Source organism: Dromaius novaehollandiae, chromosome 15 (genome assembly GCF_036370855.1).
Source record: "Dromaius novaehollandiae isolate bDroNov1 chromosome 15, bDroNov1.hap1, whole genome shotgun sequence".
NCBI lineage: Eukaryota > Metazoa > Chordata > Aves > Casuariiformes > Dromaiidae > Dromaius > Dromaius novaehollandiae.
Window position 1 is genome coordinate 21,834,469 of NC_088112.1, and position 9,097 is coordinate 21,843,565.

The window sequence follows — 9,097 nt, forward strand, 5'->3', positions numbered from 1 at the left end:
CTCAGAACCCTGATAGAAAGAGGTTTACCAGAAGGTCTGGACTGGAGCTGGACCGCTGTGTGGTTCAGACGGTTCTGAATCCACTTGGGGTTACTAAATCGAATACTTAGGAAACCGGAATGAGGGTTTTCTCAAAGCTTTTCTATTTTTTCCAAGTGGAAAGAAAGGTTGGCCTAATGGAAGACATTATCTGTATCTGCAGAGCTTTCCTTAAAAAAAAAAAGGCAACCCAAATTGAAGAAAACCCAATATTTCTATTAATTACAAGAACAAAACCAAATTGGCCAAGTAAAGCAAACACTATCTGTGGTGAACACTGAGCACAAAAATAGTACCCTCTTGGTTTCTTAGAAGTGGTGTAAAGAGCAAAACTCCCATTTCCTGCCAGCGTTATACATATATTGTATTTATATGATGGTTTTTTCTTCTTATGCCATCTGGCGGATTTCAGTGAAGGGGCCTCAGCCTCAGCATGTTTTAACACAGTAGGGTAGGAGAACTCCAGGTGACATCCCATCTGGCATGATATTTCAGGTGCCTTGTTTGCGAGAAGCAGAAGTCATGAGAATCCCTTCCTTGCCATAAAATAACGCAGAACAAACTCAGGCAAGATGGATTCCCTCATTCCCTTCTACGACATATTTTTCCTTGCAGTATAAATTGCAGAACATATTAATACATGATATTTGCATGGTGAATAGGGTCTCCTCCTCTAGGAGAGTCATAAAATGTATTTCTGTTTCACCTATTTAAAAAGTAATGGAAGATTTGACAAAATAAAAATGCTTAAGATACATATAAAATTTATACTAGTATGGATATAGGTCTGTTCTAGTAAAATTGATGCAGACACTCAGCATTTACAATGGTAACTAAGAACAGAACCTGGCTCTATGTATTAAAATTCAAGGCTTGTGTAATACCAGACTCCTTTGGTATCCACCACATAAACAGACTATTAGAGGATAATACAAAAAACAGAAAGAAAAAAGACAGACATGTAAATTGGAACTGTTATTTAACATTTACATGAAGGAAGCTTCATAACCTCGAATCAGATTAGCCATCATTAGGTCAGCTATTGTAAAAATCCTTGCACCCCCAAAATCTCTAATCTAAATGAAAGTCCAACCACAGTTCCATTGGAATAAATAGAAAAATAGGGTTTTACTATTACAATGCCTTTAAATTAATTTATGATCTTAACTTTGGATACCAAGAGTAGAAAGTAATGGCTAATAAAATACAAATTTCTTTAAACAGAGAAATCTGGTATTCCCATTTGGAAAATATAATAGTATACATTTAGCACTTGCCATTTTGAATATACTTTTCTATAGTTTTAAGGTTTCAAATCCATTCCTTACTCTGTGAACTTGAAACCACCACCCCCTTTCTAGAGGGAGTATAACTGGTGTGGTGTTGCTATGGAAGTGTATTGTTGTCATTCTGACTGTGTCCTCCGAAAGTGCCTGCGTGGTGAATCTTCCACGCTCCAGCCTATAAACTCTGCGATATTTTTAGAGCCTCAGTTCACATTTCAGTGAACACTAAGTATCTTTGTGTGTCAACAGATAATAAATGTAAAGCATGTCGACGTAGCAACGACGTAATTTGTGCAGTTTGTGGAAGCTTACATCATTAAATATATCACTGGAATTTATTAAATTGATTTAAAACAAACTCAGAAGCATTTCTTTCCTATGAATAAAGCCAGCGAATAGCAATGTACCAAGGAACCTCAGTGACAGACTGAAGGGATCAGAGGCCGATAGCTGGATGCAGAACATTCCAGCCTTAATTCCTTGCTTACAGCCCAAACCAGACAGTAGGGGAGTGAAAGTCATCAAGATTATGCAGTTTTTCATTGATAATGCCTCCTAATTTTGTTACCTCAGAAAAGTTTATCACAATTTTAATATTACTCTCCTAAAGCCTTGCGTTCTGTGAAGGGATGTACACTAGCATATAGCCTTGATCACATTTCTTTCTTTAATAGATCCGCTGTTTTGTATTTTGAATCACACGATACCATCCTTACTTCATGTTAAAAATTCCTTCTATTGGACCTCCAATGTTATTAGGTTCAGTGCCTCCCCTCCAGCGGGGAGGGAGATACAATAATTGCGAGCTGGCTGAATAAAGCATCCTGAACAGCGGAGCCACGTTTCATGGGCCAGACGTGTGAGCCTGTCCCGAGAAGCATCTTGTATGCCTAAAATCTGTTTATACAGGCAGGCTGCCTTGAGGTACTGATTTCCAGTGTTAGGAAATATATGCAAAATTGTGAACTAACAACTACAATGTATACATAATAAGCAACATTAAGGAGCAAATGAATGTTTCAGGAAATATTCATGTGGTTTTTGGACCTGGATATCGCTGTTCTAATGCCCTTCACTTTCCAACATAGTTTTTCTTATATCAGCTTTTCCCTCCTTTTTCTGTTTGCTTTTGTTTTTAATATTTCTTTGGGGAATTTTTGGTTGGTTGGTTGGTTTCGATTTTGTTTGGCAAGCAGGAGTTATACAGGCCTGATGCTTCAGTAGCTGTGATAGCTTAATTCATAAACACATGAAATCTAATAATCTTCGAAGCTTAATGGAAAACTACAGAACCCAGAATAAAAGGGAAATTTATCTTTTCAGTGTTTATTTCACGGCAAATTCTTGAGATACTTGCACTGGTGAAAATGGCTCCAGAGTAACCTTTCATACCACAGACAGCTGGGATTTTCTGAGAACTGGGTTATATGTGGTATGATTCATATTAGAGTTCTGAGCAACATGATCCTCCGGATACCCTTAGTTCAGGAGATTGCAAAGCCCATTTGTGTTTCAATATCCCAGAATAGCACTATGAATATACATGCATACATTAGATGACATGCAATGACTGTTTATAGCGGCCCAAAAAATAGTCTGTGACAGATAACAGCTAGGACTTATTTTAAGCACATATTCATTTTCATGTTTGACCTGCATGAATGAATTGCAAGACATGCCGCCACAAACAAAGTCTGAGGTACTGGACCTACACTGAGATATACCGTGGCAGCAGATCTGCAATATATATGTGCTTCTGTTTAAATCATACATCTATTTAACATACCGATGACAGAGAAAGGAGGATGCTTAATCTGTCAGGCAGAGATTTACCTGTGAAATTCCCAGGAGGAAACATTTGAGCAAAGTCTTGAAGCTGCAGACTGAGATGGGAACCGACTAAAGCACAGATCAAGTAAACTGGTGGATAAGGGCGCTAAGAGAGCAGGCTGAGGAACAGACAAAATCACCCACTGTATACACGTTAACCTAGATGCATTGACCCATTAAAACTTTTTTATACACCTGTTTTTTGAGGAATATATATCCATAATGTCTGTCACTATACTTACACAGAGAACCTGTTTGCAGCTCAAAGCAGTGAAGTGGCATCCAGTCTATGAACAGCAAATTGTTCCTTCTTTAGAAAATACCGAAGAGTTTCAGGCTACATGTTATCGTTATGGTTTTAATGCATTCTCTGTCTCATGTTTTCTTACATATAGTAGTAGTTGATCAAATAAGTAACTGAGTTCTGAAAGAGTTAAGCATATGGTGTTATGAAACTTCAATGTTTTTGCTGTTTTGTTTACATTATCTTCAAAAGTTTAAGAATTTCTGAGATGTTTTATTCCCAAATAGTTGCCATCTAGTTTAAAAGAGACAGACTCTGCATCTTTACCAGCCCTTTGCTTTGATGACTATTATTTTTCTGTTTTTTTCTCCTTGATTTAAAATAAAATTAGGTTGCTTATTGTGGTAGCAGAAGAGAACAAAAAGTATTCACTTATTTATCAGTTTACTAATAAGCAGTTGAGTAGCGATATCTAATACATTCAAATATGGTATAGATAAGTCTTAAAAGCATTCACAGATTATGTATTTAAATGCGTAAGAAAAAAGCATGTTACTTATTTGGAAGGAGCCAAAGTCTGCCAAGATGCAAGATATGAAATTACTTCCTTAAATTAATGTGATAAAGCACTAAGTTACATCATAATTGAATTTGGCATTGATATTTCTTAAAATACTGGCACATTTCTTCTTGCCATAGATTTCCATTAAAAACAAAGTATCAGTGCTGTAAACCTAATGTGAAAATGTGCTAGAAAGCTTGCTAATAGCAATGATAAACACACAGATTCCCCTCCATAATTTCCATTATGGTGGAATTATTTAGTCTCGATTTTCATGCTCCAAATCCTCTGGAATAATTAGATCACTTGACAGAATTTTCTCTCCTAGTTAATCATACAAAGAAAGCAGCCAAATATGTGCATCAGTCCACCAAAAAGGCCATCTACCTGTAGTGTGCTTGGATGTTACTCTACTGTTAAATTTGGTAAGTTGAAATATTTTCCCATCTTAGTTACATGAAACAATTCACCATAAAATGAACTTCTCAAAAGTTAAAAATATAGTGCATTTTAATTTTATTTTTTGTAAGAGCATAAAGAAAATCAGGTATGGATATGAGGATTTGTAAATAACGATCACTTGCTCATTTTCAGTGCTTCCCGTTTGCATACCTCAAAGTGCTTTGCAACGCAGCTCAGTAGCATCATCTCCACTGTGCAGAAACAGAGACAAGAAGAGAAAAAGAATGTTTTCCTTGCTGAAATGTGTTCCTAGCTCTATTGTTCTATAAGAAATAGAAATTTATGGAAAATATTAATAAGAGGATCATTATTGGTAATTTAGATTACTGTTCCTCCTTCTAGAAGAGAACTTCCATTCACCAAAGCATGTTGACTCTTAGATTCTGTGTTTTTCATTCTCAAAGGTAGTCAGGATTAGTAGACTTCCAGAATCAACAACATCATAAAATCATTTAGTTTTGGCTTTCTTCTTCCCTTATGCTTCCAACAGCTTGGAAAACTTTAAATAAAAGGCTACCAATGTCTCTACCTGAAAAAGCACAAACTCAAAAAACCCCAGCAAAATTCAACACACTGAGGAAAGTCAGTTAACATTCCATTTTCTGTATGATCTAAAATACTGTGTAAAATGTCACCCCTAAGAGTAAACCTCATTTGGTATGAAACTTTTTGCCTGAGAGTACATCTCTCCAGTAGTTCAGAACTATGCAGTCAGGCTGACAGAGAAAATGTCATAAATACCTCTACTAATTAAAAGCTGAAAACCATGAACTCAAGACTCACAAGTTCTTGGCAGCTCAAATATTAGTCCAGCAATAACTCAGTATCAAAAGCTAATGATGCAGTTTACCCAGAAATATTTAAATGATATAATGACTTCAGTGCACACCCGAACAGATGATAAACGTATGGGATACCATCAAACATTTTAGACATAACATCTTTGAAGTTAATTGAAACAAATCTGTGTGTTTCAGGTGTGCTTCCTAGATAATCTGCAGAGCCCTAGCACAGTTTTCTGCCTTTGTAGTGGATCTAAGAACTATTCGTGTGTCAGGTTAGGAAAAGCAGAGCAGCCCAGTCAATTGGGCTCTGCCAGGACAGGCACATACATCCTTGTCTTCCCAGCAGTCAGGTCAAACTTACCTCAGATTCAGCATCAGAATAGTGTAGATACAGGGCATCGAACTCCTAACAGAGAGGAGAGAAAAGGTAATTACACTTGTGTTAATTCTTTCTTTAGTCCTTGATCACTGTACTGGGGAAATGGCATGGGAATGCAGTCAAGGAATGTTCTTTCCAATTAGGCCACCCATCATTCCTGTCATTTTTAGTTCGTGCTCTTCTTTATTTCTCCTGTTTTTTTCTCTCACTTTTCTCTGTCTTTGTATCTCTTCTCCTTCCATCTCCATGCATTTTACCCACCACAGTGTCATAGACATTTCATTTCCTGGTTTCTTTTCCATGTTAATATAAGCCATGAAGAAATTAAGTCTTACCTTTTGAGTATCATTTGTCTTTAGATCTCTCCTCTGAGAGTAATCATAACGGTCTCATAGCAATTGTTTCAGGCTGTTACAAACTTAGCAGACAACAGTGGTTTATTCTGAACTCTTACCTGGAAAATTACCTTTGTCACACTGAAGGCTAGAAATGTTGAAGCAGGTCTGATATCAGTGGGCACATCTTTATTGGTAATTGGATTCAGATAAGACAAGGACGTTTCTGTTATTCCGATTCCTTTCCAAATGCAGAACCTATCAACTGCGTACAGGTGGTCAAACACACAACCTCGATTCTCCACGGGAGAAAGTGAACCATATGGGAACCAAACGACGAATGCTGTCCACAGGGTTCAGCGAGCTGTAAGGCACAGGCCTAGGCACTCACGGTCGGTGAACTAGCACACAGCGCTCTTCCCAGGGATCACCTATGCGCATGGCTTCTTTCAAGCTGCTTTACTATGCTGGAACACTAAGGGGACACTTCCCAAATTAAGTATAAATTCCTTGGTATCGAGTGACTGAATAATTTTCTGCAGGATCCTAGGTGCCCCCAGGAATGCCTATGTTTTTATAAGATATTGAACATGAAAAATCTGTGGCAAAAGAAAAAAAACCAGTCTGGATTCATAAGGATTAGTCAGGAGTTATAAGAAGGAAAAACAAAAAAAGCAAGAGAAAGCGTATACAGAGTGAGTTACTACTGCTTGCCATGTCTTCAGCAGTCAGGCACTGTGAAAACTGTAGGTAAAATCCAGTAAGTTGAACTATCCTAACTAGTAGTTTGCTATTCCATTTTACAGTCTCCATCAGGTAAGAAATTACAGATTCTTTTTAAAGAACATATATAACAAGAGTTACATTACGGTACAAATTGTGTAATTTTCAACTGTTATCAAGTGCTAGTTATTTCTTAGAAAAGTTGTCTCATGTTTTGTACATTAAGAGTCTCATTTTTTACAAGAAAAACATTCAGAAAATAGAAAAGAGTAGGGAGAATCACAGGATCTATTCTATTTCAGACTACTATGCAGTGGAGTATCTCACTTTGAGTTGATTTATTTTCCCCCCAGTGGGTCGTATGTGCTGATCCGAACATTTTGTTTGGGCTTGCGGGTTCCCTCCCCTCCGCTTCCATCCCCACGGGCAGCATCTGCTTCTCTGCCGGCTCCGTTCCTGGCCAAGCCCCAGCACAGTGTCCTAGCAGAGGGTCAGCAAATCACATGCACCGGGCAGCTGCTGGGAGCCTGTCATAGCTTCAAGGCTTCACGTACTTAGATATCGACTCCCCTGTGACGTGAGTCTGTCATTGCTCCCCAGTGCCTTGCTGGCAGGGTCTCCCATTTTGAAAATGAAAGTGAAAAAAAGAGGAAACTCTACAATTTCCTTACTTCGAACTGTGCCCCGAGTACGTGTTCCACAATATTCCCCACACAGAGCAGGAGGCAGGTTCGTCCTCTGGTATCTCACCCTACAGTCAAGGACGACTGAGGTTAAACACTTCATTATTATTCTGTCATTAGCACCATGATGCAATTCCCAGCCCACCTACAGCTGCCAAAGTGGTGTCACTGATCACTGAACTTGTTACAAGGAATGACAAGCACTCGGAGCTCAGGCTACTCAACAGTCTTTGCGGCAAGAGTCCTTCCTGGTTTTAATATTGAATTTCCCTGCCATGTGTTTTCTGTATCATCAGAACAAGGAGCAGTGATGCAAATATAGGTCTGAGAACCTGGAAACGTACTGTTTATAACATATAACATTTCCATATGTTAAGCACATTTTATCTCAGAATTAAAGTGTCCCCAAACATTAAGCTTCGCAATATTCACGAGTGTAAGCTAAGTATCAGAATGATGTTCGTTAGGATGAATAAACCGCTCCGTTGTGCTCTCTTCCCTGAACTTTTCCCCCAGCATAACTGTCCTTTACCGTCTCCCTTCCCTGAGGAGCAGCATCTCTTCTGTTGTCCCACCAGAGCAGTCAGTCCGCTGCCCCTTCCCACTGGAGTAGCTTTCCACGGTCAGTCCTGTCCCGTCAGGTGAGAGACTTCATGCTACACTAGACAGCGACTTCTGTGCTTCTCCTTCCCGAGTGGAAAGTCCATCTACCCTTCTCCCGAATCACTTAGTTGTATCTTTCCCCCCGATCTTTGGTTATGTTGGGTAGCTCTTGTTGCACCAGCACCCTGACGGCAGCTGGAGCCCCCCTGCCCAGTGCCGACCACCGCTGAGACTGTGGAGCATCCTGGAGCTTTCCAGTTCCTCATCCCTGAAAAGGGCTTTTCTCTAGCGTGCCCCCAAAGTGCTCAGTGGGCAAATACTTCCCTGAACAACACGATATCTAAAAGCATAATATATAGATACAGGCCAAGTCCTGAAGACAGATATACTAATACTGAAATTGTATCTGTTGATTAGAGACCAACTGTACTGTAAATCCTACCAGATATAAAACAGTTACATGCTAAATTTTGTTTGTAGCGTAAGTGGGGCCAAACTGCATTTTAATCACATTCTCAAACTATGAATCTAGCCTTGGATTTTTGTAATACTATGGTATAATTCAGAAACATGATCAAAACACTGTTGGATCATTCAGCACAATTACGTTTTAGCTACTGAAGCCTCCTATATTTTATCTGGGAATTCCCACATGGAGAAATGTTTAATCAGTAGAACATACGTTTGTGTGTGCATATGTATGTTTTAAACGCAGTGTTTTTTATCAGTGGACCTTCTGTCTCTTGTTGCAGAGCGTATCAAGGAAAAGATAGCAAATAATGAGTTAACTACTTATTGTTATAAAAGTTGACAGATATGGAAAGCCTTCATGAGACTTACAAATGCTACCAATATACCTTTTAGAGATCTATGAAATATTAATCAACATGAGTTCCATTTATTTTTTAGTACTTGAGTCTGTTAAAATGGAAAAGGATGAAAGATTTCATTATAATTTTCGGATACTCAGAGTGGAACCACTAGTCTGAGCCTCTAATATGACACAAAATAACAATATCCTAACAGCAAAACACAACTACTCAGAAAATGTTTTGGTCCTCAGTTCTTTGTGTCCGGCAAAATCTTTTGTACGTTTCCAGAAATTGTCATTTTTTTTCTTGGTCTTATGGGATTTTTTTTTCTTCAAGTTCCATCTGTTATAGTCA

At 38.5% G+C, this 9,097-nt stretch overlaps 1 long non-coding RNA gene across 2 annotated transcripts in view; it reads left to right on the forward strand.

The window, feature by feature from the left end:
• LOC112994139 (uncharacterized) overlaps positions 1-7,744 on the forward strand; it is a 12,342-nt gene extending 4,598 nt beyond the window's left edge. Inside the window, exons 3-4 of one of the 2 annotated variants that reach the window (XR_010391793.1) lie at positions 4,290-4,386; positions 4,556-7,744. This is a non-coding gene — a long non-coding RNA (uncharacterized LOC112994139). The remainder of the gene's footprint in view (positions 1-4,289; positions 4,387-4,555) is intronic. The other variant, XR_003261871.2, reaches the window with a different exon arrangement.
• The last annotated feature ends 1,353 nt before the right edge of the window (positions 7,745-9,097 follow it).